This window comes from Sipha flava, unplaced genomic scaffold, assembly GCF_003268045.1.
Source record: "Sipha flava isolate LNK unplaced genomic scaffold, YSA_version1 126_pilon_pilon, whole genome shotgun sequence".
Taxonomy (NCBI): domain Eukaryota; kingdom Metazoa; phylum Arthropoda; class Insecta; order Hemiptera; family Aphididae; genus Sipha; species Sipha flava.
This window is the reverse complement of record NW_020271752.1, coordinates 1,498,481-1,504,909: the sequence shown is the minus strand read 5'-3', so window position 1 is coordinate 1,504,909 and position 6,429 is coordinate 1,498,481.

The following is a 6,429-nucleotide window of genomic DNA, read 5'->3' as shown; positions in this document are numbered from 1 at the left end:
ATTAAATAATTCTAAAAATGATTTTTAACTGTTTAAGTTCGATAACAATGAATATTATACTTATCAACATGTTTATTATCTCATGTTATAATTATAAAACAATCAGCAAGGTCGGGATGTTCGTTTAGTACTATAATTTTTTTATTACTTTACTTTATCATGTATAACACAAATAAGTGTGAAATTAACTCTGTAATATTTTATCGTTAGATAATATATACTTATATTTATTTATCTATATAATGATTTAAAAATGTGGTTAATTGTGATGGACGAGTCCGACCTTATATATTATATTTATATTTTGAATATTATTAACATAGAATTATAATGTATTATAGTGATAAGTATGTATTGTAGTTATAACTATAAATACTATAAAGTTGTATATCATAACAATTTGTTAAAAAAACTCCGATAGTTAAATTTACTACAATATATTAATCAACAGTCAACATTTATATGTTAAAATATGTTGTGTTGTATAATTATTAAAATAATTTGGTGCACTAGTTGTTCTTAACCAGTGGCGGTCGCAGGGAGGGGTTTTGGGGATTCAAACCCCTCCCGAAATGAATGAATGATTAATTTCAAAGGTAGTTATCCTAATTTATGTATCTTAAAAAAAATGAATTGTTCAAAATACGATTAAAATATGCTAGAAAAAAAATGTTTTGTTAAGAAAAGTGAATTTGTAATAATTTGTAATTTTCCAAACATTCTAAAAGGTGTTGGCACTTAAAACTCAAATTTTTGAAATTCCATGATGGCAATACTTCTTAAAAGTAATGCGTGTTTGTAAATCGCTTATTATCAGTAAGTAAAAATAATTAAATATACGTAATCGGTACAATATTATTTACAATGGTACCTACATTATGATTGACGGTTTTCTTAAATTTTGTGTTGTACAACAATGTCATGTGATAACGATCGACAATAGCCAATCTATAGTCAATAGTCACTTATTTCAAAATAACGGTATTCAGGCCCGTATTTAGAGGGGGCACGGGTAGGCACATATCCGGGGGCATCAAGTCTCAGGAGCGGTAAAATATTTTAGCAAAATTAATTTTAAAAATTATGTACCTAATGAAAAAAAAATATAACAATAAAAAAATAAAATAATATGTTTTATTATGTTATAATTTATTTAATTTGTTAATTAAAAAAAGTATTAAACGATTTTCATTTATAAATTATATTTTAATATTAAAGAATCTCGATTATAGACGAAATAATAAGTGTTATATTAATATTATTTATTTATTTTTTTTTTTTTGGGGGGGGGGGGGGCATAAATTATATGCCCGAGGTGCCAAATTTTTAGATATGGGTCTGACAGTAATTATTCTTATTTTTTTAAATCCCCCCCCCCCCCGAAATTGTTTTATGCATCTGTCCCTGTTCGTAACTATACTACATATGTACTTACATATGATGCTTACATTTTGTGTAAAATGCTATGAATCAGTAATTTGTCAAACTGTTTATTCTGTTGACACCAGAATTACAACCAACATTTTATTATGATGTTCTCAAGTAAAAAACTTTTAGAGTATTTATTTTTTTGTATATCTGTTCAAGTATTCGAATTAAAATGAATAATATTTAAATGTATAATAAAAACATATGTTTTGATAATTAATTGTAAAATGGATTATAATAGATTATTTAAGTTAATGATTTTATTTACATATGTGTTTTCAAAACTCGCAATTACACATACATGTTCACGACATCCTCAGATAGCGTTGTGGGTTATCGTAACATCCATAAAATTTCTATTTTTTCATATTTTTTAAATGTAGGTACTTACATTTTACAAGTCTCTTCCTTAAGCTTACTTAATTAATTACTTCAGTATTATGTGAAGTTAGTTTTATGCTGTTCTCAAGACACTATAGCATTAGAAACCTCCACTCATTTTGAGTCACATGCATCAAAAATTAATATTCACCATACCACTGACAATATTATTAATTTAAGTAGTAAACTCATATTTTATTTCATGTGGTAATTAACAAATTACATGAATAAACTATAGTAAAACGATAAATTTTACTTTATTTCAACACAAATAATTTGTAAATTTCCTATGCAAGTGGGTAAAATGAATATTAATTGTATTATATGTATGAGTACATATCATGTACTTATCTACATATAATTTTCTCAAGATCCCTAGACTCTTTGTCACTGTAAAATTAAAATTAATTGGAAAAAAATAAATTATTATTTATGAAACATAAACATAAAAACTTGTTTACACGATCGACGCGTTACGCGTTTCGATAAAAAATAGTCCGGTGCACACATAAATTGTGCTCCAAATAACCACGTATTAAACAATTGTTAAAAAAAATAAATAAACAATATATGCATTCAAAGAACTCTTATCTATTTACAAAACGGATTCTTTTATGACATGCAGAACACAAATTACATTTTAAAGCCTAGATTTTATACTAAGTATAAGTATTACTTAACTATAAGATCTATGTGCAATGCATTGTGCATGTATATGCAAATTATAGAAAGTAGCAGAAGAATTGTAGGTTTTGTGTGGAAAAATTAGAAATAGGAAAAATCACAATTTTTTAACTTCTAAAATTGTATCACTGTTAAATGATTTGAAAAAACAAAGCATGTATGATGAAAAGTTATTTAAATAAAATACTGATCTATTTTACGATACTTTTTTATCATACCTTGAAAAATGGGGTTATTATTTTGATGATTTAAAAATATTACGGTAGATCCAATTAATAATTTGTCTTTCTTTACATTACGTTTACATTACGATTACGTTCAACAAAGTAAATGTTTTTTGAAAGAAAAAAATAAAAATAATATCGGTTGGAAATTAGGTGAAGATGATTTATTCAATGAATTTTATCATGCAGTGAACTTTTTCAAAATACGAGTTCACGAATGGCAAAAAATTGTACAAAAGTAAAAGAAAATGGTGTGAAATTTTCGAGTATATGGTAAATCAAAATATTGGCCTACAAAACATAGCAGGAATATGCTTTGGCAATACCCGGAATAAATGCAGCACTTGATAGAACGTTTTCTAATATAAGTTTATTGTGGAGCGATGAAAAAAATTGTTTTCTCATAGACAATATAAAAGCTATAATTATTGTTAAATCCATTTCAAAAATTATTCTTGTAATGAATTTTATAATTTTTTTCTAAACAAAATGAATTATTAGAATTAATAAGTTCATCACAAAAATATGACTTTGGAAATAAAAAATAACTCCAATCAACATCAGAATAAAATATGTAATATGTAAAATTAACAAATGTACATTGATGTATGAATTCATTTAAATATAACAGGTAGTTTTACTATAAATAATTGAATATCGTTTTGTTGTTACAATACTATATAAATATATACAGATATATATATATATATATATATATATATATAAAAGGTAATATATAATATAATATATATATTATTTGCATATGTTTCATTTTTTGACAATTATGAATTAATACATTTTTTTTTTACTCGTTGCAAAAAAAGTGTCCTGTTTTTTTTTTAAATATGGTCAAACTAATACTGTATATTTAATCAATGAAAATGTACATTAATGCTTTAGTTTTTATTAATTTATGGTAATATTGATAAAATTGATCTGACTTAACATGGGGAATAATTTTCTTACATAATTGTACAAATGTAATTTTAATATAAATATTTTATAAAAATTAAAAAAGTTTTAAATAAAATTTAATTTAGGAAGGGGGCTAAATGATAAGTTTGCTTCCTCAATATTTTTCTGGAGGGGAAACTGCCCCCTCATGCCACTTATGTAGTTTCTATTCGGTGACTACACAAAACTCTCCGCGCACATTCTATGAATATTATTCGAATTTGCCGGTATCTATTTGTGTATTTGAATAACCAAAACTTCTGATGGGCACCAAACGATTGTACGAGTCTTCGTCAACCAAGGCTTCTCTGATGAACGTGATGACTGGTGATGTGTTTTGGGTTGCGGATGACAGGCACTTCGTAATCGGTCGAGCACAATGTAGAATATATATGGTATATATGTGTAACTCAATATAGATTTTAACGATGTTGTCAATATTTATTTAGTTATATTTTATATGACAACTGTTAAAGACGAATAGAGAAATTTTTTTGTTCATAAAATCTTTCACAAGTGGAAATAAATATATTGATTTATTAATTTTAACTTGCTTAATCAATTAGCATAACAATACTTATACACTAATTGTATATACTACTGCATAATCCATTTGTAAGAACTCGAACCCAGTTATATTATTTTTATTTCATTTCAATTAATAGACACTTAAGAATTGTTTGAATGTATATAATTGTTGTCACTTGTATTTCCATTTGAGTGCTGAGCACCTTTTGATTGATATAAGTGTATAAATATTTTAACGGATCAATGGATATATTCGCATTGAATGTCATTTCCAAAAAAACAATGATTATTAATATTAAATTTACGAAATGTCTGGATTTAATGAGTTATATTTTCACACGTTTCAAACTTATACGTATAATACGAGTATTCACACGAATTCAGTCATCGAAATAATAAAACAATTGACTTGATCGTCATACATCGAAAAACACGTTACAATGAATATGATTTATTTGATAAAAAAGTTTAATTTGTTTCTACTGATAACCGGCAATGGGAGTGTAAAATATAATGGAAATAGTTGGATGTTGATTAACTACGTTTGGCGATTTATCATAGTTTGTGTACTTATTATAAATGCATATAATGGACATAAATGGGTATGTAATTATTATATATAGTATCATACAAATATAATAAAAACCATTACTTTTAAATACGTGTAGGAATTCTCGGAATAATATTATGTTTACAAGAAAGTATTTCATTAATAAAATGTATACAAACATTAATGTAAAATATAAATACATTTAAATATGTATATACAATAGGTATTTTCAATAGTTTATTGTAAAACGTTTTTTTTTCGTTTTAAATCACTTGGAAGTTTCCGTTATAGCAGAGAGACTAAAAAGAAAAGTCTTAAAAAACCTTAAAATTAAATGTATGTGTGAATAACTTCAAACAAAAATAAAATACAGGTAGGTAAATACAGGTACATACTAGGTATATATTTATGTACTCCTATATATACTATCGATTAGATAAATAATCGAAATAAGCTAATATAATGCCCTATAAATTATGAATTGTGAAACGAACGTTTTATTATTTTCAGTAAACCTGGACGAGTTAATGATAATTTTTGACTAAGTTAAGTTAAAAAGATGAAAAACGATTAAAAATGTTTAAAGTTAATAGTTAATCTAATATTTATTTTGACTCATTTAAGTTAAACGTTCAATGAACATTTTCAATCAACTTAATAACTTCAGTTGTTTTTATTTTTTTAATAACTGTATAAATACCTAGTTATATGGTTTAAAATAATAAAAATCATAAAAATTAAAAAACACAGAAAAGAGCCCTTTAGCTTTTCTATACAAAGAGTTAAATTAATATGTACTGATGAATAGAATTATGTAGTAAATACCAAAAATAAACAAATTCCAAAATAAATAAAATATTAAAATATCAAAATATTTTAATTATATAGGTATATATATTATACATTTTTTTTAAATTATTAAATAAAAATAACATGATATTTTAGAATGCACTTGATTTTAAACTCTAAATACTTTTTCAGGGAACTAAAGGTCTACAGCACAACCTAATTGGTTTTAATATAAAAATTATTTATTTATTTTATTATAGCGAAAATATTTTATATTATGTTCATGAGAATTGTATATTTGTGATATGTATTTATACCAATATAATAATATAATATTATACTACTTATTTGTTATAAGTATTTTTTAATTATTATCATTGTTATTATTACTGCAGTATAGAATATCTTTATGTATACGGTACACTTATATACCATATTGTATAATATTATATACCTATTGGTTACATGGTTATTGCTACATGTATTTAATTAAGTTATTTTCTTGAAGAATTCTGGTTAAATTTAACTATATTTCTAATTTCCTATACTAGTAAAAGGTTATGTAATATGCATAATCAATAATAATTTTGTTATAATTTTTATTTAATTATTTATAAATTAACTTAACTTAAATTTGATTAAATTTAACTCGTTATTTATTAAATTCATAACAATAAGAAAAATTTAAGTTAATGAAAATTAAAATAAAAAAGTTCAATTAAAAAGTTAAACTTGATTTTACCTTAACTTTAACTTCTTAACTCGTATATGACCACGCTTAATTTTCAGGTATCAAACAACGTGTTGAGCATATTTGAGCCAATATCAATTGTAGTGATCACAAGCGTAGAATTAAGATTATTTGGACCGTTATTTTCCATCCTATGGCGA